Source organism: Arachis ipaensis, chromosome B3 (assembly GCF_059453495.1).
Source record: "Arachis ipaensis isolate K30076 ecotype BB chromosome B3, ASM5945349v1, whole genome shotgun sequence".
In the NCBI taxonomy this organism is placed as follows: domain Eukaryota; kingdom Viridiplantae; phylum Streptophyta; class Magnoliopsida; order Fabales; family Fabaceae; genus Arachis; species Arachis ipaensis.
Genome location: NC_142438.1, coordinates 61,236,730 through 61,245,796, shown reverse-complemented (window position 1 = coordinate 61,245,796; position 9,067 = coordinate 61,236,730). Strand labels below are relative to the sequence as shown.

General features: G+C 40.6%; 1 non-coding gene across 1 annotated transcript; it reads right to left on the bottom strand.

Moving 5' to 3' along the window:
- Positions 1-817: 817 nt before the first annotated feature.
- On the bottom strand, positions 818-924 carry LOC148570830 (small nucleolar RNA R71). Its single transcript, XR_015908296.1, has one exon. It is a non-coding gene; the product is annotated as a small nucleolar RNA R71 (small nucleolar RNA).
- Between the last annotated feature and the right edge of the window lie 8,143 nt (positions 925-9,067).

Sequence of the window (9,067 nt, the reverse complement as noted above, 5' to 3'; positions counted from 1 at the left end):
GGAGGATAACTAGATTGAGCATTTTTCTTTTCTTTGATTTAAGTTCATTTGAGTAATTTAGTTTCTGTTCAGTTATTATCTTCCCTTTCCCTTACCCATTTTCTTCGTTATTTACCATTCAGTTCACTAACACACTAACTGTTTGATATATTGCATCACTCACACTAACAGCATTTCTAACAAGAAACACTTTCTGCATACGTTTCATTGCTTGTGCCTTGTTGGGTGTATGACAGGGAGAAGAAGCGGGGATTCAACTTTCTTTGATTCTGAACCAGAGAGGACCTTCCTTAGATTAAGGAGGGAAGCATGAGGAAAGAGAGTAGTGGGTGCTGAGGAAGAGGAAGAGTACTTTGAACCAGACATGGAGGAGAATATGGAGAACTATCATGAAGAAGAGGCTCACAACCATGGCAGAGAAGGTCTAGCAAATCATGCTGGGCAAGAGAGAAGAGTTCTAGGCTCTTACATCAACCCAAACCCAGGAAACTGTGGGAGTAGCATCCAAAGGCCAACCATACATGCCAACAACTTTGAACTAAAGCCACAGCTCATCACCCTTGTTCAGAACAACTTTTCATTCGGAGGAGGCGTCCAAGAAGACCCCAATCAACATCTAACCACCTTCCTGAGGATATGCGATACTGTGAAGTCCAATGGTGTTCATCCTGACACCTATAGACTACTTCTGTTTCCCTTCTCACTCAAGGACAAGGAATCCAAATGGCTAAAGTCCTTCCCAAGGGAGAGTTTAGCAACCTGGAAAGATGTGGTGAACAAATTCTTGGCAAGATTTTATCCTCCTCAACGGATCAACAGGTTGAGAGCTGAGGTGCAAACATTCAGGCAGCAAGATGGTGAGACTTTATACGAAGCATGGGAGAGGTTCAAGGACCTGACAAGAAGATGCCCACCAGATATGTTCAATGAATGGGTGCAGCTACACATTTTCTATGAAGGCCTTTCTTATATATCAAAGTAGGCAGTAGACCACTCATCAGGGGGATCTCTGAACAAGAAGAAGACCATTGAAGAAGCCATAGATGTCATTGAGACTGTAGCAGAGAATGACTATTTCTATGCTTTTGAAAGAGGCAATACTAGAAGAGTGATGGAGCTAAACAATGTGGATGCACTGCTGGCCCAAAACAAGCTTATCACCAAGCAGCTGGCTGACCTCACCAAGAAGATGGAGAGGAACCAAGTAGCAGCAATCACCACCTCATCAGCAACCCAAGAGGGAGTGAATGCTGAGGTAGAGGATGAGCAAGAACAAGCCAACTACATTGGAAACTCACCCAAGCAGAACCATGACCCATACTCCAAGACCTACAACCCTGGATGGAGGAATCACCCAAACTTTGGGTGGGGAAATCAACAAGATCAAGGCCAAGATCAGAGACGTCACAACCCCAACAACCATGCAGCTCACTAACATTCCACACAGAGATCATATCAACACCACCCTAACAACACCTCTTCACATCCATACCAAGGACAAAATGGCCCTTCTCATCCCTCCACTCTCAACTCACCATCATCTGAAGATAGGCTATCCAGAATCGAGACTCTACTTGAAGGCATATGCAAAGAGATTCAAGATAACAAGGTGTTCAAAGAGGAGGTACGAGCGAGTATCAAGAACCAGGGAGACACCATCAAGAGGCTGGAATTTCAAGTGGGATACTTATCTGAGAAGATTCCCAAACCTACTGATGGGTTCCCAAGTGACACAGAGAAAAATCCAAGAGGTGAAGCAAAGAAAGTCAGATGGGAAGATTGCAATATGGTGACTATAAGTGATAAGGAGACTGAGGAAGAGCCGAACAACCCATCAGAACAACCTAAAGACACTTCAGCAGGAAAGCAGGGGGAGAATCATCAAGAAACCATAATTACACAGAAAGAGCTGATACAGAAGGAGCTGCTGAGACTCTATGCACCCTTTCCCCAATTACTAAATGGCTGTGTGGAGAAGAGAATATACTCAAGGTTCCTTGACATATTTGCATTTCTCCATGTAAACATACCATTCATCAAGGCCCTCTAACAAATGCCCTCATACATCAAGTATATGAAGGAGCTACTGACCAGGAAAAGCTCACTCAAGGGAGGACAAACCATAGTGATGAACAAGGAGTGCAGTGCTCTCATTCAACTAGAGTTGCCTAAAAAAAGGAAGGACCTAGGGAGTTTTTACATCCCCTGTGCCATAGGAGAAACAATGTTTGATAAAGGACTCTGTGATCTGGGAGCAAGTATCAACTTAATGCCTTTATCCCTTATGAAGAGGCTGCAGATCAATGAGATAAAGCCCACAGATGTAGTCATCAGGTTGGCTGACAAAACTCAAAAACAAGCAGTGGGAGTAGTTGAAAATGTGCTGGTGAAGGTTGGAAAATACTTCCTGCCCACAGACTTTGTCATCTTGGACATGGAAGAGAGTCACCTCCACCCAATCATATTGGGAAGACCATTCCTAGCTACAGCCCTAGCACTTATAGATGTGGAGCGAGGGGAGCTGATTTTGAGGATCCATGACGAACAACTCACCTTCAATGTTTTCAACCTTTCACAAGAAACAGATCAAGAGAACAAAGAACCAAGCAAAGATCACAGTGAGATACTGAAGGAAGAAGCAAGCACTGAAGCATAACCAGCACATCTGGGAATCTCCTTAGTTGAGGAACAAGACAATCAGCAGCTGTCACATTTCAAAGAAAATCGGGAGGAACCTAAACCACCAGAGCTATATGAGACCAGCAACAAAACCTATTTGGAAGTGGAGGTCACAAAGAGTAAGGCAACATCAAAAGGAATAAAGAAGAAGGTACCAAGGAGGTGGAGGAACAAGAATATCCCTACAGAGGACTTTTCTCCAGGGGATAAAGTAATCTCAGCCTACTTCCTAGATATTCCACCTCATCTCCCCACTATCCCATCTCAGTTACCTAAGGTCTTCACCATCAACAGAGTTCTTTCCTTAGAACATGTGGAGATCCTTGATGAAGCCAATGGATATAGGTCTACTGCAAGAGAGGAAGATCTGAAGCATTACCAACCACAATGACAAAGGCAAAATGTCAAGCTAGTGACGCTAAAGAAGCGCTTCATGGGAGGCAACCCATGTTTTACATGTTTTTAAAAGTAGTTAATAATGCAAGGTTCAGGGATTTCAAATCAACTTGACATGGACTTGAATGAATCCTTGTGTGCAACATATAGTGAAGAACAAGTTTGGTGTTCAAGGCAAACTAAGAGAACATCAATGTAACCCATATCATGTCACTCTTAGGAGCCTTGAACAAATCTTTTACACCACATGGCACCAAACTAAGTTTGGTGTTGCCAATGTTGTATACATGGATATTCAGTTAATCAGTTGGTTGGCATTCATGAATACTACTTAGTTAGTTACAAACAAGAACTAAAAAAAAAAGTGGTAGTTGTTCCCATTTTTATTTTGCCGCCACTATCCACACAATTAATAATTACACTTTTTTTGTTTTGTAGGAAAATTGATGGACAATAGAAAGGAAGATTCGGCCACTTCATGAAGCGAGAGTACACACGTGTCTCAAAGGGAAATGCATTGGGAAATGTGCCATGCAACATTGAAAGAATGAGACCCTTGAAGACCGAACCAATCTCCCTCATAAAGATGATGATCCTTGTGCTCATCCCCTGCAGAACCCCATCCGTTCATCATACACCAACCCCATCAATCCACACCTTTCATCCACACACCACTTCCCTATATAAGTAGTTCGCACTAAGTACACCCTTAACATTCCAATTTCACTCCCCATACTTCTCAGTCTCGAAACCAAACACTCTTTCCCTTCATTGCACCAAATCTTAACCCAACCGAATTCCCTCGCCTATCCATACCTTCCACCACCTTCACACACCAACTCCTACTTATGGCATCATCAAGCTCCAAGAGGCAAAAGAGGAAAGAACCATTGGAGAGCGTCCCTTTCGATGAAAGGAGATTCAAAACTGCGTTCCATGAACAGGAATTTGAGCAGATAAAGCTCAAAAAGATACTGCCTGAGTTAACATTCCAAATCAACGAGGATGAATGCCTACAGATTCGAGAGAAAATTGAACAAAGAGGGTGGCAAAGGCTCACGACCCCAGAGGAGAAGATCAATGAAAACCTCATCAAAGAGTTCTATGCAAATGTGGTGTTTGAAGATGAAGATCCCAAGTGGATAAAAGAGGGCATTCCAATTACGGTCTGACGAATGAATGCTGTTGCATCTCCCCTACCTCAACGGAAGCCTAGGAAGAGGCCAGTCCATCACGTAGTAGAAGGACAAGACCTAGAAGAGCAAGCCCCAGCCACCTTGAACATGCACCAATTACAAGAAGCTATTGATGGCTTATCTATGCAATATTGGGAAAATCAAGAGGCACAGAAGGAGCTCCAGCTACAAATGATGAACCGCCAAGGAGAATCATTTTCTAGATGGACGAATCAACAAGGGGAATGTCAGAAGCAAATGATGGAGCAGCAATTGGAACAAGGAAAATAATGGGGTGAATCTTTCCACAGGATAGAACAAAGGCAAAATGAACAACAAGAATCTGTCCAGAAGCTAATCAACATCCAAGCACATCAAGGTGCACACATACATGAGATGCATCGAAAACAAATAGAACAAGTAGAACTCTTTGACGAGCACAGGGCATTCTCTGAAGGGGTTTACATGAGTGAAAGTGGAAATCATATAAACATGCTAGCAAGGCTTGGATACTTAGTTGGACAGCTACCTAATGTACATCCGGGAATCACAAAATATGACGAAGTGAAGGATGAGTTAGCACGAGAAGAAAGAGTAAGGGTTGAGAAGAGTCATGAATCAGTAAAGAAGGCACTTGAAGACTGGAAAAGAGCCAGACTAGCACGGATGCAAGGAAGCACAAGTAGACACAAAGAGGACAAACAAGAAGGAGAGCAGGGGCAACCCCATGAGTAAAAGGTGGTGGAGTTCCCTCATTGTCCCATCTTTTTCAAGTTTTAAATAAGGAAAATCATGTATGAAATAGAACATGCTTCCATGGTAGTTCAGGATTTTCAATTCTGTTTTTAGTATTCTCATTGCTTAGGTCTGTGATTGCTAGTCAAATTGCCTGTTTTCAATTCCATCTTTCTTATTGTGTTGCTTGCCACTTTTTTAATCAAATAAAAAGAGAATGTGTGTTATCAAAGACCAGAATGGAGTTCATATTGTGGAGTAAGTTCCTAATTTTGTGGTATGGTCATAGATTAGCTAAGTTGGTTCACGAACAAGGTTGGAAGACAATTATTTGTCTGGAATCATATGCTTGAGGCACACCCCATGAGACTAACTAAATAACAAGATCCCAATAAGAAAGAAGAAAAAAAAAGAAAAAGAGTAAGAAATAAGGCTAGGCACTGATGAGCGGATATTTTATATGCTTTTTGGGGTTAATTTCATATAGTTTTGAGTATGTTCTAGTTAGTTTTTAGTCTATTTTCAATAGTTTTTAGGAAAAATTCATATTTCTGGACTTTACTATGAGTTGTGTGTTTTTCTATAATTTCAGGTATTTTTCTGGCTGAAATTGAAGGAGCTGAGCAAAAATCTGATTCAGGCTGAAAAAGGACTGCTGATGCTGTTGGATTCTGACCTCCCTACACTCAAAGTGGATTTTCTGGAGCTACAGAACTCGAAATGGCATGCTTCCAATTGCGTTGGAAAGTAGACATCCAGGGCTTTTCAGAAATATATAATAGTCCATACTTTGCACAAGAATAAACGACATAAACTGGCGTTCAACGCCAGTTCTCTACCCAATTTTGGTGTCCAGCGCCAGAAAAGGATCAAAAGCTGGAGTTGAACGCCCAAACTGGCACAAAAACTGGCGTTCAACTCCACAAATGGCCTCTGCACGTGAATTGCTTAAATCTCAGCCCCAGCACACACCAAGTGGGCCCCAGAAGTGGATCTCTGCATCATCCAGCATAGTTTACTCATTTTTTAAACCTAGGCTACTAGTTTAGTATTTAAACAACTTTTAAAGACTTATTTTGTATCTCATGACATTTTAGATCTGAACTTTGTACTCTTTGACGGCATGAGTCTCTAAACTCCATTTTTGGGGGTGAGGAGCTCTGCTGTGTCTCGATGGATTAATGCAAGTATTTCTGTTTTCTATTCAAACACGCTTGTTCCTATCTAAGATGTTCATTCGCGCTTAACTGTGATGAAGGTGATGATTCGTGACACTCATCACCATCCTCAACCCATGAACGTGTGCCTGACAACCACCTCCATTCTATATCAGATTGAATGAGTATCTCTTAGATCTCTTAATCAGAATCTTCGTGGTATAAGCTAGAATTGATGGCAGCATTCATGAGAATCCGGAAAGTCTAAACCTTGTCTGTGGTATTCCGAGTAGGATTCAAAGATTGAATGACTGTGACGAGCTTCAAACTCCTGAAGGCTGGGCGTTAGTGACAGACGCAAAAGGATAGTAAATCCTATTCCAACCGGATCGAGAACCAATCGGTGATTAGCCGTGCTGTGACAGAGCGCGTGAGCGTATTTTTCACTGGAAGGATGGAAGGTAGCCATTGACAATGGTGATCCACCAACACACAGCTTGCCATAGGAGGACGTGCGTGCGTGAACAAGAATACAGAGGAAAGCAGAGATTCAGAAGACAAAGCATCTCCAAAACTCCAACATATTCTCCATTACTGCACAACAAGTAACCTTTAATCCATTCTCTCTTGTTTATTTGCAATTCAACTGATAAACATAATTGACTTCCTGACTTAGATTTACAAGATAACCATAGATTGCTTCAAACCAACAATCTCCGTGGGATTCGACCCTTACTCACGTGAGGTATTACTTGGACGATCCAGTGCACTTGCTGGTCAGTGGTACGAGTTGTGAAAAGTGTGATTCACAATTTGTTTTGAACAACTGACGGTTTATTTTGTTTCTTAGATTAGGAAAATTTTTCTTTTTGGTTTAGAGTCTCTTATTATTGTTCTTGGTTAAAAAAAAATTTAATAAATAAATAAATAATATATATACTTCTTCAAAACAAGTGTTACATTCATAACTCATTTGGCTAGAGTGTTAATCTGTGTTCTTGGTAATTGGGTTAGAATCTTTTATATTCTTTTCAAAACCTTCTTTTTCATAAATAATAATTTCTCTATTAAATTGTGTGCCAAACTTTAAGTTTGGTGTTTTCTTGTTGATTTCCCTTTGGTTTTCGAAAATTTTGGTTTGGTTTTCTAAAAATTTTAAGTTTGGTGTTCTTTCTTCATGTTCTTGTGTTCTTGTGAGTCTTCAAAGTGTTCTCGAGTTTTCCTTGTGTCTTGATCTTAAAATTTTTAAGTTTGGTGTTCCTTGGTATTTTCCCTCCAAAATCTTCAAAAACAAGGAGCATTAGATCTAAAAAATTTTAAATCTTGTGCTATCTTATTGTTTTTCTCTTTCCTCACTAAATTCAAAAATATCTTTTCTCTCTATTTTTAAAACAAATTTTCGAAAATTATATAAAAAAAAAATTCAGATTTTTTTAAATTTTAAAATCTCTTCCAAATCATATCTTTTTCAAAACTTCCTAACCACTTTCTCTCTCCTAATTTTTTTTCGAAAATCTTCACCTATTTTTATTTATTTTATTTTAATTTATTTTATTTTCGAAATAATTAAACAAATAAATAAATAAATAAAAATATTTTTTTTATTTTACATCATCTCCCTTTCTCCATCATGGATCTAAGTGGAAATGAACAGTCTAGGAGGACTCTAGGGTCATATGCTAACCCCTCTACTGCTTCATATGGGAGTAGCATCTGCATACCCTCCATTGGAGTCAGTAGCTTTGAGTTGAATCCTCAGCTCATTATCATGGTGCAGCAAAATTTCCAGTATTCCGGTCTTCCACAGGAAGAACCTACAGAGTTTCTAGCACAGTTTTTACAAATTGCTGACACAGTACATGATAAGGAAATAGATCAGGATGTCTACAGACTATTACTGTTTCCATTTGCTGTGAAAGATCAAGCTAAGAGGTGGTTAAATAACCAACCTAAGGCCAGCATAAGGACATGGAAACAGCTGACAGAAAAAATTCCTGAATCAATACTTTCCCCCAAAATGGATGACACAGCTAAGGCTGGACATCCAAGGCTTTAAACAAAGAGATAATGAATCTCTTTATGATGCCTGGGAGAGATACAGAGAGATGCTACGAAAATGCCCCTCTGAAATATTTTCAGAGTGGGTTCAGTTAGACATCTTCTACTATGGGCTTGCAGAAGAAGCTCAGATGTCTCTAGATTACTCAGATGGTGGATCTATCCACATGAGAAAGACAATTGAAGAGCCTCAAGAGCTCATTGATACAGTTGCCAGGAATCAGCATCTGTACCTAAGCAGCAACCCTTCCATGAATGAAGAGGTTAAAACAGTAACAGCTGAACTCAGTCCTGTAAAACAAGCTGCTGAATTCAATCAGCAATTGGACTTTCTAACAAAGCAGCTAGCTGAATTTAAAGACAGGTTACAAGAGACAAGGATGGCTAATATACATATGGACGAACAGTTTAAGCAAACAAAGCAGCAGCTGTCAAGGCAAATAGCAGAAGAATGCCAAGCATTTCAACTAAGAAGTGGGAAAACATTAAATACCCCACCTCAAGGCAGCAAAAAGTTAAGAAATGAGCAAACCACCCAAAATTCACCTGAGGACAGTAAGAGCCCAGGGAAAAATAATTCTGGCACTAAAATGCCAGAAAATTGGTGGAAGGCTGGCACTGAACGCCCAGACCATGCCCAAAACTGGCGTTCAACGCCAGAAACAAGGCAAAACTGGCGTTCAACGCTAGAAATGGGCAAGGATCTGGCGTTGAACACCCAAAATGGGCAAGATCTGGCGCTGAACGCCCAAAATGGGCACAGTTCTGGCGTTCAGACGCCAGGAGCAGACAAGGAGCTGGCGTCCAATTTCACTCCAGCTTCTAACTCTGGCACTCAACTGCCAGTGAGGGATCAGACACACACAA